Here is a 22,723-nt window from a genome sequence, read left to right as displayed (position 1 = left end):
AATCGGCACAGAATCGGACGTCTGTTAAGAAAAAAGATGTAAAAGGAACTGCTTACCTACCTTACATACATAACACGACGTATCGTATAGCTAAAATCTTACGTAAGTACCATGTACGAACTGTTTTTGGAACATCAAATAAGATTAGGCAACTCCTGCGACCAACTAAGGATAGTTTGCCTAAATTACAACAACCTGGTATCTACAGAGTTCCCTGTACTTGTGGCAAGGTTTATATTGGGCAGACTTCGAGAACGGTGTGTACTCGCATCAAAGAACATACCAGATGTATCAGACTCAACAAACCTGATAAATCAGCTGTTGCTGATCATGCCTTAACACCTGGTCATGATGTCTTGTTCCAAGAAGTGGATGATCTTGCCCGTATTAAGCAATATCGCCCAAGAATTATCAGGGAGGCGATTGAAATACGTAAACACCCAGATAATTTCAACCGCGATACAGGTTACAACCTCAGTGAATCATGGCTACCTATAATCAGAACCATTAGAGAGTAATGCTTTGCTGTTACTATTCATTGTCTCTAGCATTGGGCTAAAATGGCGTCCCCTTGACATCTTTGGGCACCATTTGAAGCTTCCTTGTTGCTTTCTCCTAGCAACCATCAATACGTCGTTTCTTTTCTCTTTTGTCTCGTGATGAAGGAAGGCAAGGTTCCTTTTGAAACGTTGAGTGTGTTCATAACTATTTACACGGCATAAGCCCAAAAATATAACTCATGAATAGTTATTATTCATGTTTCACTTCCATACAATGCCACGCTCCAGACGTACGTCTTCAAAGAATATTTTTCTAATTGCTATAATATTAATTTTTTATTAAATTTGAACTGAGTTTAGTACTTCAAGACGGTGGCAGTTCTTGCTTCGCACATTAGTCCTTTCTTTTTACAATGACATACAGAACACTGTCGTCACGCGTGAGGTATCGATATAATTTCGATCTTAAAATCTTGATGTATTGGTAACGCTTATCGGTTCAAGTATGATATGGACGCACATTGGATCACATTACACCAAAATAAAATGCTTCTGATTTAGATAGAGTGGAGTTTTCTTGTAGTGACTTGGTCTTCATTCTCTACTCACGATGAAAGTTAAAGGTGCGTTGTGACCTCTGACAATGACCAAAACAACAAACCTCATTTTGCTAGAGCACTAAGAGCCCCCATAAGGCTTGGCCTGCCAAACGCTGCTAAGCCCGAAGGCCTGAAAATTATGAGGTGAAGAATGGTCAGCGAAACGAATCCTCTCTGCCCTTATTCTTTGCTGTCTTGGTCGGTTCTTTCTTTCTTTCTTTCTTTCTTTCTTTCTTTCTTTCTTTCTTAATCTGTTTACCCTCCAGGGTAGGCTTTTCCCTCGGACTCAGCGAGGGATCCCACCTCTACCGCCTCAAGGGGCAGTGTCCTGGAGCATCAGACTCGGGGTCGGGGGATACAAGTGGGGAGGATGACCAGTACAATGCCCAGGCGGGCTCACCTGCTATGCTGAGCAGAGGTCTTGGTGGGGGATGGGATGATTGGAAGGGACAGACAAGGAAGAGGGAAGGAAGCGGCCGTGGCCTTAAATTAGGTATCATCCCGGCATTTGCCTGGAGAAGAAGTGGGAAAACACGGAAAATCACTTCCAGGATAGCTGAGGTGGGAATCGAACCTACTTCTACTCAGTTGACCTCCCGAGGCTGAGTGGACCCGGTTCCAGTTCTCGTAGCACTTTTCAAATTTCGTGGCAGAGCCCAAAATCGAACCCGGGCCTCCGGGGTGGCAGCTAATCTCACGTTCTGATATCTATTCAGTTGATTTCATGTTTCTGTTATTGATTTAATTCCACAGCAACACATCGACGGTTTTCATCTATCTATCTCATTGACATGGATCGAATGTTTCCTGATCGATGGATAGGTAGAGGTGGCCCGATTGCTTGGTCTCCAGGCTCACCTGATCTGAAACCTCTCGTTTTCTACTTGTGGAGCCATTTAAAATCGTCGGTGTATTCGTCTCCGGTGCCTGCTGTGGAAACCCATCAGAATCGTATTGTGGCATCGTGTGAGGACATACCCAAAACTCCAGGAGTTTGGGATCGTGTTTGCAGGTCAATGTGTCATCGATGTGAGGTCTGTATTCAAGCAGGAGGTGGACATTTTGAACTTCTTCTGTAATGACAATGACTTGCAGAAGAAAAACGTTCCGGTGAAGTTCAGTGTTGTGAACTCCATAACTCGGAAATGAAGCATATCCGGACACATGTTGTAATGCACTATTTTGATTGTCTACATGTAACAAATACATACCTGAAATTATGCCCCCTATATTTGAAACATCCTGTATAATTAGAGGATGTTTAACAATGATATTTTTATATATTTATTCTTCAGTGTACAATAAAATAAATTGAAAAGAAAATACTTAAGGTTTTCATTTCACTTCCTCTTTTATATCGACAAACAATAAAGATATGGAGTTAGATCGGATGGCATGAATGGAGTGATGAATGGAGGCATAGTGTTTTTTTTTATGAATCACATTATCCAGGGCCGTACGCAGAGGAGGGGATTGGGGGAATGAATCCCCCGCCCCCCACCAGAAATTTTGAAGTTTAGAACGTGTGATTAATTGTATCAACCATATAAAATATGATTTTTAAATAGCTCCTTTTTAGCTTTAATTTGAACTACGTATTTGAAAACAATGTATTGATGCTTCCATTAATAAGTGAAAAAAATAAATAAATAAATACGATTTTCTTTTAAAGACAATCATCCTGAACCAATGGACTTCATTTCCGCACTTAGCATTTAGCGACAGTGATATTTTTCCAACAGTACACCGAGTACTGAACTGCTATCTTAATAGTACCACTGCCACACCAGAACGCTCTTTTAAATCCCTAAAATATTTAAAATGTTATTTGGAGAATATGGCTGCGCAGGGAAGTTTTAATGTGCTAGCACCTTTGTACTTACAGAAAGAAAAACATTCGGTCGTTGACAAAATATAATCCTTTAAATGGCTAAAAAAACAGGAGAAGTCAGCTATTGTTATCATCACTACGAATACACATGTGTCTCAATTAAATACCAGGGCGAATCAAAAAGTAAGTTACACTAGCTCGCCGCGAGAACGCACTCTGTGTCGTGTGCCGTTGCCAATGCGGAGCAAACTACAGTAACTGCTGACACTTCCGATAGGAAGGTTGATGTGGTATCCTTTCTTGTTGTATTTGTAGAGCGGGCTAGGCTCAATGGCGCGTCACTGGATATTCACTCCAAATTGGAGTTGCGTGCAACGATTAGGTTAAGATGTGATAAATGGCTCAATTGCAGGGACATTCATCGTGAAATCACTGCTTTATATTGTGAGCGTGCGTTTTTTCAGGCCAGATATTTTAAAGTGGAATAAGCAATTTGACGCCGAACGCACGGATCGAATATCGTGAATACGGCCCGCAACGTCCAGTACCACTGCAAATGCTGACCGTGTGGATGGGATCATTAGAGAAAATAGGCGCATAACACTACAAGAAATTACCAGCATGCTGAACATTTTGTATGGCAGTGCGTTCTCCATCGTTCATCAGTACCTTGGATTTTGTAAACTGTGTCAAAGATAGGGTCCACGTCTGCTCACCGAAATTCACACTGGGACAACGTTTCAAATCGTCACTGGCATTTTTGCAAAGGTATTCTGTGTAGGGCAGCGTGTTTCTGCGGCGAATAATCACAGGGGATCACACGTGGGTCCACCACTTCAGCCTCAAAAGAAAGAGAACATCGATGGAATGGGTCCACACTACATCACCATCGCGGAATAAGGCCAAGGTCCTACCTTCAGCAGGAAAAGTAATGGCGACAGTGGCACGACGATCAACTCGGCTTCGTATTGTCAAAAGTTGAAATGGTTGCGTAAGGCAATTAAGGAAATGGGACGGGGAAAATTGAGTGCAGGTGTGATTTTTTGCACGATAAGGCAACACTTCACACGCCTCGCCAAACGAACGAATTGCTGCAGCGATTCATGTGGGAGATATTGCAATATCCTCCATACAGTTCATGCGATTATAATGTGTTCGGTAAGTTGAAAATTGAACATGGTGGACGACGATTCCGAAACGACGAGGAGGTGGAGGCAGCTGTCTCCAGCTGGTTACATAGCGCTGGAGGTGATTCCTACGCATCGGGTATCGAAAAGTTGCTTGACTGTTCCGTGAAATGTTTACAGACTCTTGGGGACGATGTGGAATAGTGAATTTATATTGTATGTTATCATATCCGTGTTGCCTATGTATAGCTAGTTTCATAAGTGGCCATAACACGGATGTTTCAGTTAGTTTTTGATTCGCCCTCGTAAATGAGTTATTTTAAAAGTTTTAATTTGACAAGGTGCATCCGAGATTATTTTATCCAAGTCCTCAAATTTTAATGTTTAATTTATCCCCCACCCTTGAAAATAATATTTGCGTACGCCGTGACGTTACCATATGCGTGAATGCTTGATCGGCATTTGGTAATATGTTGGAGGGTGCCATCAGCTCTCTATTCACAGAAAGTGCATAGTTTCCTACGAGAGCTATATGAGAGAAGGTGCAGAAGTAATTTGTTTTCCTTTGTGCAAGCTAAAAAAAGAAATGCAAGCAAACGACGTGAGACAAGGAGCTAATTAGAAAGGAACTGGAGATGTGCATTGTACGGGATCAATATTCCGCTGAAGCCATCCGTAGTGTAGAGAAAAGGAAGCAAGGGCTGTGTATGTATAACAAAAAAAGAGTAAAAAAAGAAAGTACTCTAATGTAATGTTAGAGAGCCATCAAATCTGCGTCTTAAAGTAGACAAGTTATCCCACCGCACCTGGTTCATCGCCGACGTGCCCGCCATATCAATTACATTCCCATCATTCCGTAATGTTCATACCACATTTGTATGCGCTCGCTCCAGAACGGGGTGGCCTTAGTTTAGACAGAGAAAGCATTTGTAAACGAGAATAAAACAAAGAAATTAAGAAAGAAGGAAGGAAGGAAGGAAAAGAAATAAAGGAAAGAAAGGGAGGAAGGTAATCACTAATTCTTCTACTTAATTAAAAAAAATTGTCGAGATATAAAGAATTTAAGGGGAAGAACTATCAAGATAATGTAAATGAAAGGTACTTAATTATTTATTCATTACAGAGAACGGCGGCGCTCTTATTTTACACCATTATTGCTATACGTACATACATACGTGTACACTGTGTTGCCTGCACTGTAGGCGCCAACCCACGATCTTATTGACTATAATTCAGTAAACAGTGCGACTTGCACGTATTCTACAGTGTGATGCAGCAGTGCCAGACTTGTAGCTTAGATCCTTTCCAATTGATCAAAGATGACATAGGCCACCATAGCTCAACTGGTAGAACAACCGACGCGAAATCGGGAGGTTGTGGGTTCGGATCCCACCGGTGTCCGATTGGCCATTTTTTCCCGTACTTAACATCTCTTCAACACGTACTATATGTACGGATCACGATCTAAAAGCTGAAAGTTGATTTCAAGTAATTCAAAATATTTCTCCTAATAGGGAACGTAACACCTTCGCTATCATATGTTTATTCCGGTTTCATTTCGACCAGGTAGTACACGAATGAATCATACCTCAGTGTCCATGACCTTGGGAAAAAGTATATACCTTCTACCCTTCCTCACAGCACATATAAAGTCACCACTCCTTGCTGTAGCGGTATACAAATGGGTTAGCAGGGACGAACGATACTTTGTGCGTATTTCCGCTTATAATTTTGTTAATAATTAAAGGAAATGTCCGCCCCTGTGGTGTAGTGGTTAGCGTGATTAGCCGCCACCCCCGAAGGCCCGGGTTCGATTCCCGGCTCTGCCACGAAATTTGAAAAGTGGTACGAGGGCTGGAACGGGGTCCACTCAGCCTCGGGAGGTAAACTGAGTAGAGGTGGGTTCGATTCCCACCTCAGCCATCCTGGAAGTGGTTTTCCGTGGTTTTCCACTTCTCCTCCAGGCAAATGCCGGGATGGTACCTAACTTCAGGCCACGGCCGCTTCCTTCCCTCTTCCTTGCCTATCCCTTCCAATCTTCCCATCCGTCCACAAGGCCCCTGTTCACCATAGCAGGTGAGGCCGCCTGGGCGAGGTACTGGTCATACTTCCCAGTTGTATCCCCCGACCAAGAGTCTGAAGCCCCAGAACACTGCCCTTGAGGCGGTAGAGGTGGGATCCCTCGCTAAGTCCGAGGGAAAACCCAAGCCTGGAGGGTAAACATATGATGATGATGATGATGATGATGATGATGATGATGATGATTAAAGGAAATAAAGGAGATAATTAGCTAATAAGACAAAAAATGAAATGGCGTATGGCTTTTAGTGCCGGGAGAGTCCGACGACAAGTTCGGCTCGCCAGATGCAGGTCTTTAGATTTGACTCCCGTAGATGACCTTCGCGTCGTGATGAGGATGAAATGATGATGAAGACGACACATACACCCAGCCCCTGTGCCAGCGAATTTAACCAATTATGGTAAAAATTCCTGGCCCTTAAGGAATCGAACCTGGGGCCCCTATGACCAAAGGCCAGAATGCTAACCGTTTAGCCATGGAGCCGGACGCTGATAAGACAAAGGGGGTTATACAAATCGCCTTTTTAATAATTCCTAGTTTCAGCCGACTAAAATGCTAGTTGTTTTACGTCGCACCGACACAGATGGGACAGGAAAGGGCTAGGAGTATGAAGGAAGGTACAGCCCCAGCATTTGCCTGGTGTGAAAATGGGAAACCACGGAAAACCATTTTCAGGGCTGCCGACAGTGGGGTTCGAACCTACTATCTCCCGAATACTGGATACTGGCCGCACTTAAGCGACTGCAGCTATCGAGCTCGGTCTGACTAAAATTTAATTAAAGTGTAATATTATCTCCACAAAGTTGGGGAGCGACTGCCCCGCATCAGCCCCCCTAATCTCCGCTACTGCACGTCATATACCTTTGGCGCGACACCTTGCGAGTGCTAGGGCTCCAAAATTGCCAAATTCTCGAGGCGGTGTATATCAATTACTAGAATGTATCTATTACTGAAATGTAGTAAGGGTTATTCTGCCCGAAGGCAGGTCCGAACCTCCGCAGAGGTGTTGCTGAGCCGGAGTTTTCGTGCAGTAGGGTGGCCAGTTACTTTCCGCTCCTCAATTCCCTTACCCTCCACCAACAGCGCGTGGCAACCCATCCAACTCCTGACCATGCCCAATGTTGCTTAACTTCGGAGATCTCACGGAATCCCGTGTTCCAACACGGCTACGGCCGTTGGCACTAAAATGTAAAGGGGTAAATTACGAAGAAAATTACATTTTGTGTAAAGTAATGATTATTAGTAAAAATGTCCGATAAAGTAATCATTACAAGTAGTTCGATTGCATTTACTCAATTACGTCACAACTCTGCTTGCAGGATTCACGGTATATAAATTAAACAATTACATTTCACTTAAATTTTAAAAAGCGGTGGGTAACTTATAAGAGTAAAAGCTTACGGAAAAGTAATAATTTACGTTCAATATACAGGGTGACCCAAAATTCCGTTAACAATTGACGAGGCATTACTTCACGGAATATTGTGGGTAGAGAGGTAATAATTGATACACATGACTGGCATGACATGGGCTTTTATTGAAAGCAAAATAAAGTAAAAGAATTACCAACAGATGGCGCTGAACAGCAACACGTCAGGTACAAATGAATACACATGATTAACATGCCATGTATGTTTATTGACAGCAACAATGAGTGCACAAACAGGCCAACAGATGGCGTGGACAGCAACACGTCATCGATGCCGCATGAGACCCGTGAACGGCTATTATTGATGAATCACGGCCGACATGCTTAGCATGTGTTATAAAGAACATCGCCTTTCATAAACCTGGATTGTTACGCTAATTATTGCTGATGTATCGTATGAAGCGTCATCTGTTGGTCATTTTGTGTACTTCATATTTGTGTCAATAAAACTCCATGTCATGCCAATCACGTGGGGTAATTACTACCTCTCTACCTCACATATTCCATGGAGTATTGCCTCGTCAAATGTTAACGAACATTTGGTTCACCCTGACTACTCTTAGAGGAATACGGAGAAATGAACACATTTGTAGCTTCTACGCCGTGAGTGAATGAAACGTTTTTACCTGAGTTTTACGTGCTGTGAAATCTATTATGGAGCCTCCGATCAGTGGGCTGAAATCCACTGAGCTATTCATGCGAACTGCAATGTTGTAGATTGTACATTGTCTATGAATAGGAGAATTTGCTTCAGCAAATATTCTAACTTTCTCAGTTTGAGTTGTGTAAATGTACCTCCGTTGCGGCTGTGTGTCAAAAGATTTGCAGCACCTCGGAGCGAGGATAAGAATTTACTTCACTAATTCTACCATTTATAATTTTGTAGAGAAGTGTCACGGCGTCATCCCCCCTCGGGAATTCTACGCTGCACAATTGGAAAAAGAATTCGTTGCATGGTGTCGTTAGCGGGTATATGCCTGTCTGTTCAACTGTAATATTCTGAGAAATGCTTTTTGTAAGTTGTCAATTTGTGTAATGAGTATTTTACATCTGGAACTCCAGAGAACGCTTGCATATTCTAATGTCTCACTGTAAGCAAATTCATGTATTTGCCACATTAAATAATTTTGTTCGTAAGTACGAAATCAGAAATGGCGTGGAATGACATTATTATTATTATTATTATTATTATTATTATTATTATTATTATTATTATTATTATTATTACTGTGTTTTGTGGACCAAAGAGGTGAACGAAGGTGCGGGCGTGAATGGGTGGACAGATAATAGATCAAATTTTAATTTAAAATTTAAAATTTTGAAATTTATTTTTGGACTTTAAATTCGTTAAACAATAAGAAATAACAGGTGGATAAAGAGAAGGGGAATCTTCAGCTCTTATAAAAATAGATATTTGAAAACTGAGAACGATCATGTAGAATAGCCATACTGATTTTTAAGATATGAGTTAGGTAGCTCAAACGTTATACTATTACAGAGAGCACAACTGCCCCAATCAATTACAAGTAAGGAGACGGGACTCCAAAATTAACCACATTCGAAAAAGCGTCTTTGTTCCACACAATTACTGTACTTGTAGACTACTCTCCAAAATTTACAAGATATAAGCCTCTCCAAGGCACACTTTAACTTTAACCTTAGGTAAAATACAACCAGTTTCCAATGTCTTATTTGCTCCACAGTCTAGGTTACATTTAAATAAGAATAGTTAAACAATAACAGAGGCAATAAGTGCCCATTCTACCTGGCCTTAGGAAAGATTTAATATGTTGGCCGTAAACCAAACTCTTAGGAGGCGAACTCTTCCAGTTCTTTAAGCTCTCTTGAAAATCCATAAAACCCTATGTGGGCTGTTGGGCCGAAGTTACAGAGGCTAAGCCTATACTACGGAAATGACCAGATAGAGAGATAATTTTATGTTACAAAAGAAAGAGAACATGTTTAAAGTTTATAAAATCATAGTCATCCCAATACCAAGTTGAATGGGAATTAAAAGAGGGTTCACACTGTGAGCATGTTCCTAACTCACTGACTAACTTTTGAGACATAAATCTGCATTTAAAATGGGAATCTGAAAATTAACATTCATTAAATAAAATACACACTCGTCGAACCTTGTACTCACACTTACTTGTTACCTGCTTACTTACACATACGTTATTTGAAGGGCGCCAGCTGTCACTCAGTACAGCAGTAATAGAATGAGACTCTTGACCATCTCTAGGGTGTGGGGTAATAAGCTTACTTTTGACAACATACCATATAAGTTCTGGGAAAAGGAGATTGGCGTTCGGTTTCCCCATTAATTTTGAGGTTAAGATATTTTACTGTCAATGAAATGAAACCATAAATTCGTTTGATAGAACAATATATATTCTTTAAATAATATATCAAAAAATAGTGAGTCTTGTTGCGATAAAACAGATGAGAATATGAAATTATGACATTGCAATTGAAAGAAACTAGGCATGAATTTGAATTCTTCTTGACCGGACATTTAACAATTTATACAAAATATTTCCCTCACTGATTCACTTGACTGTACCTTCAACACTTTTAGTGTAATTACGACGTATTCCTTTGCTCTGGTGTTTACTGTAGATGTGTCACGCCTAACGTGGTGATACATCCTTGCGACTGCTTCTTCTCCATTTCATCTGACTTCTTTGTAAGTCAATATGGTATGACCTCTTGGCAGGTCCAGGGTTGCCCTCTCTGACTTCTTGGTAAGCCTTGCGTCCGCGTCTTCCACTAAGTGACGGACCAACCATTTGGTCTCACTCGCTCAATGACCAATAATGGCTCACTGAGTCTTCACCATCTCTCGTTCACTGGCCAACTAAGGCCTCTTGATCTAGTAGACTTGTTCACTGTACTGCATCCGTATAAGTAATGACTGACGCTACAATATGGAGCTACCTTATATAGATGTTGGTTGACACAACTACGTAATCTCCAGAAATAACAATGACATACTCCCACCTACGCGACAAATATTACACACAGTGGTGAAATAGCCCCGCGGCGATGACACCGTGCGCGCATATTCTAAATAAATACGATGACGTAGCCATGGCCTGGCGATGACTTGGCAGAATCGTCACTAATATTGCACAATGCCTCAACGTCACATTCAATCTCTGATATATACAACAATTCTCACTGTACAGGTATTGAGTGTTATACTACACATACGTATATATGTATACATCTAAGTGCAATCTTGCAAGCAACAGGCAATTGCAAAATTGAATAAAACGGATAATTACAATAATAGTACAATATCACAGATAACATAATAATAATACTGACATAATAATAATAATAATAATAATAAAATAGATAAAATAATAAAAATACAGATATAATCTTGTAACGGGATTTGAACCGTTACAATTCGCCTCCCTCATAAATAAATCGAAGAACAAAGAATCGATTGATTTATGAACAAAATTATATATATAACACTGACACAGATAAACACTTTAAATGAGTATACAACAATAATTTTCTTTTTCAACATCCATACATTTTATAAAATATCACAAATATGAGAATTCTTCTCGCACATTGCCATCGTAGATAACTGTCCAGTGTCCCATTCTCAGTTTTGTCACACAGAACATGACAATGTAGCACTTATTCTTCCAATGCACCAATACGACACTTGGTTCACACGCAAATCGTAGATGTTAGTTTTATTTTGCCAGTTTCTCACAAAATATAATCATCTTACTCTTATTTCAACAAATCTCACGTGAAATACTTCTTTACATATATAATACTACAAATACCGACAATATCCCCTTCCTGATCTTTTAAGGAATATGCACACTTCCCGATACGGTTCACAATAGTGAAATACCCCTGATAAAAAAAGAATAACTTCAAGATATTTCCCGCCTCTGCAGATGATGAAAATGGAACTCTGAGTAGCACTCTGTCACTCAAACTGAATCAATTTTGCCCTTATTAACTTACATATCTCAAAAAATCACATCCTTCTTGGCAACAATAATTAAAGAATCAACACTATGACTACAAAATGGTTCAATTATTCCGTAATCCAGCATAATGTTTATTTGTTCTAAGACTTCACTAGCATTTTTAAGTTGAATGGGGTACTTACCTCCCACAAACGATGAATGGTCATGTACTACAAATTTATGTTCATATACGTGTTCTTCCTCACTTAACCACTAAATACCTCTCGATGCTTACCTAACATCGAACAAAATTACTCCTCCTGTAATTCACTCAAATTACCTCACGTCACTGCCTCATACCGACGATCCCTCAGATCCTGGTCGTATAGACACGTAACACACCCAACAACACATTTCCTCTCACTAGGAACAACTTCACTTACCTCTCTAATACCTTTACCAGAACACACGTTATCAACACTTACCTCAGACCCTTCATAATTCACACATACTTGTTTGCTAGTTTTCCCCCAGGACAAACACACACTACCCGAATCAAAGTCTAATCTAGCTCCATGATTTGTAAGCCAGTCAGCTCCTAAAATAACTGAATACACCAGATTTGGCACAACCAGGCATGGTTGAAAGTTACATTCATTTTCAATCGTAATAGGTACCGCTATCATTTTATTTACTCTCTGTGACTTGCTACCCACCGCTGTTATAATGAAGGTTTGCCTCACAGGAATCTCTGTTATATTCTGACTTTCTTTCAGAATTTCCTCGTAAAGCTTGGAGCTAATACATGACCTTTCACTACCAGAGTCTAATAATACCTTCACTTTTCTTCTCCATATAATAATTTCTATCGTCGGAGTCACTACCTCACTACTTATATCCTCAGTATTATACCTACTTACATCACTTAACAAATCACTCCTTATATCTAAATTAATACTACTATTTCTTACTTTATTACCTATGACTACGTCATCACTTAAAACATTTGACTTATCACTACTTAGGTCACAATCACGTTGTTCTCTTAAATCTACTCTTACTACACAATTATCTACACTACCTACCTGTTTTTGACAACTTTTACCTTCGGACTGTTCACGTGACCTGTTTATGCAGTCCGCTGAGAGTTTAAAGTGCGCTGGCTCAATGATGGATCCTGAATAACATTCGCGTTAGGCCTATTTTCATCTCTATGACTCAAATCCCCACGCCTCCCATTGTCGGATTGTCTCGGGTAACTCTGCTGACCTCTATCACTATTGAAATTCCTATTAGCCCTCGTCTGATCATAATTGTTACCTCTCCTCTGATAATTATCTGACCTGTTTCCCACTCCCTCTACAGTTCTACTTTGCGGTCGACTACCCCCTATGCTACTATTCAGAGAATCAAAACTATCTAACAATACCTCCATTTCTTTGATAGTACTGACTTTTTGCATGCACGCAGCTTCCCTAATCCTATCAGAATAATGTTTTAACATAATCCTTACGATATCAACTTCTGAACCAATACTATTAAGATTTTTCCAGATAAGCACGTGTGCCAGAAAGTATTCTGTCATAGACACTCCCTCCTGGTGTCTATATTTACCAAACATAATCCGTTCTCTCTCGCGACCCTGGACATTCTCATCCCAAAACTTATTAATGAACTTCTCTTTAAATTCTTCCAAATTAGACATGTTATTACGGTACACTTGAAACCAGGTTTTACTTTCACCGATGAAGGACTTAGACAAGATCTCTAACACGTCTTCCCATTCGATAATATTATCCCTCAACTTATTTGCAAACCTTTTCTCAACTAATGTTACAAATTCCATAGGATTAAATTGTTTTCCAGTAAACTTAGGCAAATCTTGGTCCCTATTGTACAAACCACTCGTTACGATTATTTCTCTGGTAATCTGACCTTCTCTCATTTCTTGCCGTAGTACCTTCTGGCAATTCAAAACTTTTTCTTCCGCCACTCTCTCCGCATTCTCTTTCATTATTCTCAATTCTTCCTGTAATTTTTCCTCTTTCTCTGTAACCTTCTGCGACAAAGTTTCTTGTTTATTCTTTAGTTCTCTGACCTGCCCAAGCTCTTTTTCAAACTTTTCTACCTTACTGACACATTCCCTCATATCTTGCCCCACTGCATTATGGATCTTGTCTATTCTTTTGTCTACAATCTCGTGAATTTCTTCCCGATTACTAGAAATCTTATTACTTAACTCTTTGATATTCTCTGTACATGTTCCTTTGACATGCTCAATTTGAGTATGAAGGTCGCTCCGACTCGACTTCATTTCTTCTCTAAGGTCAACACACTCTTTGTTTAACTTATTTTCTAACTTGCATATTTGACCAGTTACCTCTACTATCTTAGTATCTATTTTGGAATTTAGTGATTCACTTAACCCATCTATTTTATCATTGATCACATTAAGATTTTCGTTACAACTACCAATCATTTCCTCCATTTTACTACTTATGGAGTCAATCTGTTTATTACAATTTTCATTATTAGTACAAATTAATTCTTTCATCTCTTCCTTACTATTTTCGTTACTACTAATTACTTGTTCCATTTTATTACTTAGAGAGTTAATCTGTTTATTACAATTTTCACTACTTGTATTTATTTGTTCCTTGAGCCCGGTCATTTGGGCCAACAGCAAATTTAGAATATCTTGGTTCATCCCCCCCACGATTTCCTTTTGAGTTTCAGTGTGCTTCTCAATTTCTGCACTTTCCTGAATTTCCTCAGAATTTTCCATCGTATTCACCTGCTGCCTACTCTGAATTTCACTTTGGATGTCCGCAGAAGCAATGACCTCGTCGTCACATGACTTGTTATTGTCTTCCTTGTCCATCTTTGGTTCACTAGTGATAGTACGCGATCTCAAATTAATTTCCCTCTTCAAATCCCTTGACATATCCCCAAAATACAAATATATATCACAAAATTACACTCTTGACATTTACCGGTAATAATTTCCGTTGGCTTAAATGCGCACACTCCTCCCAAAATGAACCTATGATATGCTGTCATTCAGAACAAATTCTGAATTTATTCGAGTCCCACGTTGCGTCGACACTTTGTAAGGGGTTTTCTAAGTCGCTGACTAACTTTACAAACATATAAATCTGGATTTAACTTGAAAATCTGAATATCTGCATTTAAAATGGAAATCTGAAAATTAACATTCATTAAATAAAATACACACTCGTCGAACCTTGTACTCACACTTACTTGTTACCTGCTTACTTACACATACGTTATTTGAAGGGCGCCAGCTGTCACTCAGTACAGCAGTAATAGAATGAGACTCTTGACCATCTCTAGGGTGTGGGGTAATAAGCTTACTTTTGACAACATACCATATAAGTTCTGGGAAAAGGAGATTGGCGTTCGGTTTCCCCATTAATTTTGAGGTTAAGATATTTTACTGTCAATGAAATGAAACCATAAATTCGTTTGATAGAACAATATATATTCTTTAAATAATATATCAAAAAATAGTGAGTCTTGTTGCGATAAAACAGATGAGAATATGAAATTATGACATTGCAATTGAAAGAAACTAGGCATGAATTTGAATTCTTCTTGACCGGACATTTAACAATTTATACAAAATATTTCCCTCACTGATTCACTTGACTGTACCTTCAACACTTTTAGTGTAATTACGACGTATTCCTTTGCTCTGGTGTTTACTGTAGATGTGTCACGCCTAACGTGGTGATACATCCTTGCGACTGCTTCTTCTCCATTTCATCTGACTTCTTTGTAAGTCAATATGGTATGACCTCTTGGCAGGTCCAGGGTTGCCCTCTCTGACTTCTTGGTAAGCCTTGCGTCCGCGTCTTCCACTAAGTGACGGACCAACCATTTGGTCTCACTCTCTCAATGACCAATAATGGCTCACTGAGTCTTCACCATCTCTCGTTCACTGGCCAACTAAGGCCTCTTGATCTAGTAGACTTGTTCACTGTACTGCATCCGTATAAGTAATGACTGACGCTACAATATGGAGCTACCTTATATAGATGTTGGTTGACACAACTACGTAATCTCCAGAAATAACAATGACATACTCCCACCTACGCGACAAATATTACACACAGTGGTGAAATAGCCCCGCGGCGATGACACCGTGCGCGCATATTCTAAATAAATACGATGACGTAGCCATGGCCTGGCGATGACTTGGCAGAATCGTCACTAATATTGCACAATGCCTCAACGTCACATTCAATCTCTGATATATACAACAATTCTCACTGTACAGGTATTGAGTGTTATACTACACATACGTATATATGTATACATCTAAGTGCAATCTTGCAAGCAACAGGCAATTGCAAAATTGAATAAAACGGATAATTACAATAATAGTACAATATCACAGATAACATAATAATAATACTGACATAATAATAATAATAATAATAATAATAAAATAGATAAAATAATAAAAATACAGATATAATCTTGTAACGGGATTTGAACCGTTACAACACTCATTATTCCCTAAGTTTCCCCTCAAGTTAGCTTTTGGAGACTATCATATGATCACAAGATATCTGCATTACTTTGAGTTGGAGGCCTTCTTACGATGGGCAAGGCTTGCCCCCTGCCTCCCACACACTCTAAGCCTCTTGACTGGAGCGATGGTAAAGACAACATGGCCCAAAAGGTCCCAGCTTTTATAACGGAGAGGAAGATTCCAGAACTCTCTGGGCCGAAGCCATGTACACACCCACAAATCCTGTTTGTTAATTAAATAACTATCAAAAATTCCTGATTGTCTAAAATTTGAAGCAGGCGGGAAGAGATAGAAGTGCTAGTAACCTTAGAACACCAAAAACAATCTACAAACAATTCACTTTTGAAAACTTATGAATACCAATAATCTCTTTACAATTAATTGTCCATCCTCCCAACAGAGGGGACACATAAGTCGACAGTAGAGACATCACACGATAAACGTTCAAACTTCTTGCAATATACAGTTTGAAGTACACGATATGGATGCCCTTGTAAAAGGCACTCAGTTTAAATGCATCGAGAGGGTGTACCTCCGGTACAATTATCATTATTATTATTATTATTATTATTATTATTATTATTATTATTATTATTATTAATATTACTACGCTTCATCGCTGTAGTAAAAGATAAAACATGCCCTCCGAATTCCAAACGTAAGAGTACACAATGTATGCACAAAGAATACTGGTAATAAAGGAAGAAATCCTTAGTTAAAAATTTGTTCCAGCTTTCATTGGAACCTGCTCGCAGTTAAAGAACTCTTGAACTGATTATGTGATCTGTGAGCGCACAGAAACATGCTCTCGTAGAAAAGAATATTCAAGTAGTATTTGTTATGAATTTGTTATGAATTCCACTTACATTTGCGTGATGTTTACAAACGCGGCATAAAAGTAGCAGAGTTCACCTTCAATAGCGTACATACCTGGAAAGACAGAAATAAATGTAATGAACAAGGAAATGTCAAAATAAATGTAATTAACGCTTTATATAAGTTGGGCTAGGAATTCTATGCCTGAACTATGAACTCTGGAAATATGCATATCTTATGAGCTAAAAATAGCAAAATGCACAAACTTGGCAAAGTGATGAAAAATGAAATTATAATTATTTTTTGCTTTTTATTTTGAAAAGATTCTGCTATAAAAACTTGTTACCATTACACGTAATTTAACCGAAAAGTATTTCTAAGGAAGGGAAGTCCAAAATAACAAGACACACAGATAATCACTCGGTATTTCTTTTTCTTTCTCATGTCCATGGTGATATGATTGTTACCAGGACAAAATATGTGAATAATAAATTCGCTCAAGCTCTTGTGGTCTTTTCAATCTTGATATGACCGTCATTTCACCCCAGTGAGATAGTGAGCTCATCAGTTGGATTGCTACAACTTTCCAATACACTTAGATTTAGTGGGCTGTTGTAACACACCCGTCCACTTAGATCCGGTTTCATCAACGTGGGTTAAATGTATTACAACCCTGGGTTTATTAACTTAGGGTTAATATTTTAACTCATTCTTACGATTCACGCGTTTCACCACGCTATTTACGCAGACGGTCAACTAACACCGTGACAGTGACTAAAAATCAGAGAGTATGAACCCACTTCTTGCGTTGTTCTTTTGTTTATTTTTTCGCAGTATTTCGTTTTCATTCCCATTTCCATGGTGATATTATTGTTCCGTGATCGTGATAGAACTGATTGCAGTGATCGAAAAGTGGAAGAAGTTCAGAAGATAAATAGGGGCACGAATTTTTCTGCTTTAGAAAAAACATTACGTATTGAATTAGCCACCAAGTACCACAGCAATATAGAATTCAAGAAGAATGACGGTGTAAAATTAAAAGAAAAAAGGACAGATGGGGAAAATAATGGGGGAATTTAAAAGCACTGCCCACGCTACAGGGCATCTTGTAACTGTATCACGAATTTGGATCTTAGAATAATTGATTATTTGACAATTAACAGAAAAATAACCCCTTATCGTTTCTGACCATTATATGAAATGACCTGTGGTATGAAACCTTAATGCAATCAATACCTTCAGTGTAGGAGAGAAAGGCCTGTTTCCTTCCATCATATTATAGGCCTACTTCTATTAGGAACACCATTTAACAAATATAAATAAAGCAACTCTACATCAAACGCGTTATTTACAGTGGTCATTTGCTTTTAACCTCGAGTTAACAGTTTAACCAAGGTAAAAGGAGGGGTTTACTCAACTCCGGCTTTAACCTAGAGTTAAAATTAACCCTCCTTGATTAAACAGAATGAATAGTCAAATTAAGAGTTAAAACTGTATAACTCGAGCTTAAGGTTTAACTCATGCTGATGAAACCGGCCCACAGAGGGTTACTTCTATTTCTACTCCGACTGGAAATATTCATTTATATGACCAATAAAAGCAGTATCATCTACTGTATTAAAAAAGGTAGACATCAATTTTAAGTTTAGGTCGTAGAAAAAGTCAGCATCAATAATATGACATACTACAGCAGTCCTATCCCTAATTATAAGTTAATATTACCTAAAGAGGAAGTACAGCCAGACAGTTCAGATATCCACACATACAAGTTCAGTTAGTCCGGCCGCTCATTTAATGCTGCAGACTACATTACCGGTTAGGCTTCTAAGTCTGGCGTCTACATAAAGAAAGAGGAAATTACTTACCGTGTTTGTAGGCTATGGTGGGTGTGCGCCAGGGTTAGTGATGCAGTACTCGGGAACTACAGTACGATACACGGAAATGTGGGTACCGGCACTGTTCGGTTCTCGCTCTTTCAGAAACTTTTCTATTATTTCCAGAGTACTCTTTCATTACAAATTTGCCATAATTAGTCTTATAATGAGAGGGATGAATCATCACCAGTTATTTCATACTAAGGCATAAAGTCAGAGTAAAGTTAGTGTTTTAAAATAAACTACATACAATGTAATGGCTGTAATGTACACATGTAAATACCGATGTAAGATTGTTTGCTTATAATTTTTTCCTGCATATCCACCGATTTGAAAGTGAATTTCGTTACTGGAAATAATTAGGTTGTAACTGTACAACAGGGTTACAGATTTCATTAATCATTTATTACTATTATTATTATTATTATTATTATTATTATTATTATTATTATTATTATTATTATTATTATTATTATTATTATTATTATTATTATTATTATCATTAATTGACCCTATTCATTAGATTTTATATTCTGTTTTTCATCATTTGGACTGTAATAATTAGGTATCACGCATATTAAATTATTTAATCATTGGATAAGGGAATTTTGCTTGTAATTATTCTGTATATTAATAATTGAGATTTGTTGGTTTGAGATAGTCATAATGTAACTTGTAAGTGTGGCCAGATGAGCTAGTATATTATTTTGCAGTTGAAGCTAAGTTTAACCGAGACTGTGTGAGGCAAGTAAATTTTCCGCTGACATGCTATTTATTCCTCATATGTACGCGTGCTCAAGCTTTAAGACACATGACTGATGACATCAGTGCGTGGTCATGTAGTTTTGACTGAGTGTCTGTATTCGCTAGCTACTGTGTATGTATGTGGAAGGGATGACCAGATAGTAGGGAGATGAGTGGTCATTATGAGTTTATAAAAGTAGATGTAAGAATAGTTGGCCCGTCTAAGAGTGGTGGTCAGAGCTAAGAGGTGTTTGAAGAGCTCTAAGAATCGTCGAAGAGGTCTACGAGTGGTGGTTTGATCTGAGTAGGGACTGGTACTGGGCTGATAGTGAAACATCATCTACTTGTGAGGAGGGACTTCTCAATATAAGTTTATTTAAGAAAATTCGTCAGAGATTTAGTGCCGTGGTTTGCAAATATATATAAGACATACATATCGAATTTTACTGATAAATGCAGTTAATTGTCGTCATGGTACTTCGAATTCTTTATTGAATTCTATTATACAATTCGCGAACTTTGTTCAAGAATGGAATTTAACGTAGATGCATCTAATACCGCATAGAACTGTTGTATTCATTTCAACAATCTCTGCATCAGAAATCAGGATGTGTGAAACTAAATAGTATGCCTGGATATTACAGGTGTTTCAATAAAGCTTTCCAATTTCTACTTCTAAATATTGAGTGGGCGTAACCGCATTGGAGGTCACTACACTCGGAAAGGAAATGTAGGTCAACTCCAGGTTACATAAGAATGTAAGATTACAGTAGACGGCTTCTGACTTCAACTCAATGTTTTTTTCAGGAATTTCAAGTTCAACAGTGGTGTGTGTGCAGACATTAGATAATTACAGCATCCGACATGTTATGCTCTAACAACATGAAGAAGAATGTAATCAGCGGTGATATCATATTTCACTTCAAGTTCATGCCAATAGTTTTTTATTTAGATTAAATTTTCTGCTTCTGTAACAGCAAATCTCACGGGGTATGTTTTGTGTTAAATTAAAGTACGGCAATTCCAGTTCATTGTGATGTAAAGTATAGTCATATATTCATCATCATCATCATCATCATCTGTTTACCCCCCAGGTTCTGTTTTTCCCTCGGACTAAGCGAGGGATCCCACCTCTACCGCCTCAAGGGCAGTGTCCTGGAACTTCAGACTCTTGGTCGGGGGATACAACTGGGGAGTGTGACCAGTACCTCGCCCAGGCGGCCTCACCTGCTATGCTGAACAGGGGCCTTGTGGAGGGATGGGAAGATTGGAAGGGATAGGCAAGGAAGAGGGAAGGAAGCGGCCGTGGCCTTAAGTTAGGTACCATCCCGGGATTCGCCTAGAGGAGAAGTGGGAAACCACGGAAAACCACTTCCAGGATGGCTGAGGTGGGAATCGAACCCATCTCTACTCAGTTGACCTCCCGAGGCTGAGTGGACCCCGTTCCAGCCCTCGTACCACTTTTCAAATTTCGTGGCAGAGCCGGGAATCGAACCCGGGCCTCCGGGGGTGGCAGCTAATCACGCTAAACACTACACCACAGAGGCGGCGTCATAAATTCAGTTTGATGTTAATAAGTTATTCTGTTTCCAAGCACAATCCTTAATTGTGGAAATGCAACCGTAATCTACAATTGTCCCGATCCATATTCCTGTATATTGCCAGATGTGTGAGTTTATCACCTCACGCCTTGAGAATACGTGAGATAAGAGGCATTCTCTACGAATTTTGTTGCTTATTACAGAAAATGGCGCTCAACAACTTTAATGTATATTGTGTGAAGGAGATTAAGTTGTAAGGATAGTGGTAGGACAGTCACAATGTACTCTTTCCCCTAACATAGTTGGAATAATGGTATTTTTTCGCACTGACTATTAAGTATTTAGTCTTCTGAACGTATTTCTTCGTTAAAAACAAACATTATTTACGCCTACACTTGAATCTGACATTCTCAGAATAGATATTTTAGAAAAAAAAATAAGACGTAGTGGGCAAAACTTACACATTACAACCAGTAGACTAATCTATTGAAAAGCTGAGTTGACTTTTTCTAAACAGACTATAAAAAAGGAACTAAATAATATAAAAGAAAGATAAAAACGAAACCTTCAGGTTATGCTCTCACATAAATCCGGATTCAGTACAACAAAACAAAAACAAAACTAAATTAACAGTCTCTATGCAATATTCACAATCTTGGAGGGAGAAGTGGAATTAAATGTATCACCCGAAATACACACGTGTGGCTGATACTATTGCCTAACAGGAACCTGGGTTTTCAGATTAGTGCCCGATGCAACATTTACTCAGCTATTTTATTTTCGGGAAACGGTTGTACCGGGTACCCAGAAATAAAGTACGCAAGTACTAGGGTACCCGAAGATGCTGGCACCAGCATTATTCGGTATTCGCTCACTCAAGAGCTCTTTCTAGTATTACCAAGGTACTCTTTCGTCACAAATTTGTGATAATTAATGAGAAGGGTCAATATTCACCAGTTATTTCATCAGCTCTAGTTTGTACCTCTCAGTGTTTCACCGGAAACTGTGAACAGTATTTTTGAGGGGTTCTGCTCTATCTGAATGTTAGTCGCTGGGAGCTGCTACCCCAGTTACTCGATGGTATACAAGTCCGTAAAATATTTTTTTAATACAATAGTGGACTACATTCTTCCTTGTTGAGGAAATTGCGGGGGTAAGGAAGGTTTAGTACCACTGGGCGTTTTTAGACGATTTGAAAACAGTACACACCGAATGTAGTTATAAGTGGTGTTCATGTTCAACAATACAGTGTCCCACATTAGCGTCCGTTGTGATAGAAAATGGCAAACTGCTAATCTAATCAGGGGCTGCCTGGCCGAGGCGGTAAAGGCGTGCTCGGTTCGCCTGGCAGGACGTGGGTTCGAATCCCCGTCGGGAAGTCGTAAAATTTAAGAAACGAGATTCCCACTTCCGGAGGTGCACATGGGCCTGAGGTTCACTCAGCCTACATCAAAAATGAGTATCAGATTAATTCCTGGGGGCAAAGGCGGCCGGGCGTAGAGTTAACCACTCTACCCCATCACGTGCCGAGGTTAACAATGGTGGAAGCCTTTACTTTCTACTCCTCCAAGGGCCTTCATGGCCTGTAAGGAGGTGACTTTGCTTTTTATTGCTAATCTAATCGACCGGATAACAATTATTAAGAAAAGGATTGTAATTTTTACGAATAAATAAAGA

The sequence above is a fragment of the Anabrus simplex genome, chromosome 6 (genome assembly GCF_040414725.1).
Source record: "Anabrus simplex isolate iqAnaSimp1 chromosome 6, ASM4041472v1, whole genome shotgun sequence".
Taxonomy (NCBI): Eukaryota; Metazoa; Arthropoda; class Insecta; order Orthoptera; family Tettigoniidae; genus Anabrus; species Anabrus simplex.
Note: the sequence above shows the minus strand (reverse complement) of the source record.